This window comes from Penaeus monodon, chromosome 19, assembly GCF_015228065.2.
Source record: "Penaeus monodon isolate SGIC_2016 chromosome 19, NSTDA_Pmon_1, whole genome shotgun sequence".
NCBI lineage: Eukaryota > Metazoa > Arthropoda > Malacostraca > Decapoda > Penaeidae > Penaeus > Penaeus monodon.
The window spans coordinates 31660830-31661110 of NC_051404.1; positions in this window are offsets into that span (position 1 = coordinate 31660830).

The following is a 281-nucleotide window of genomic DNA, read 5'->3' on the forward strand; positions in this document are numbered from 1 at the left end:
AAGAATATTTATCTCCCTTTTATCCATACAGGCTTAGATGCCATGATTTTAAAGAACTATTAGTTGTACTAATTTGCAAGTTCCAAGTTTCCGGTATTTGAAAAAAAGAAGCGATTTTCACGACATCGTAATAGCTATGGTTAACACTATTCTATTGGAAGTGGCCTAGTTCACTCTTAGAGCTAGTTTGGAGAGCGCATGGTCCAAGGTTCGCGCCCGGCCTGCCCCCTCCGCCGACCCCATTGTGACTAGGTATTGCATAGCGTGTGTATGCCAGTAGG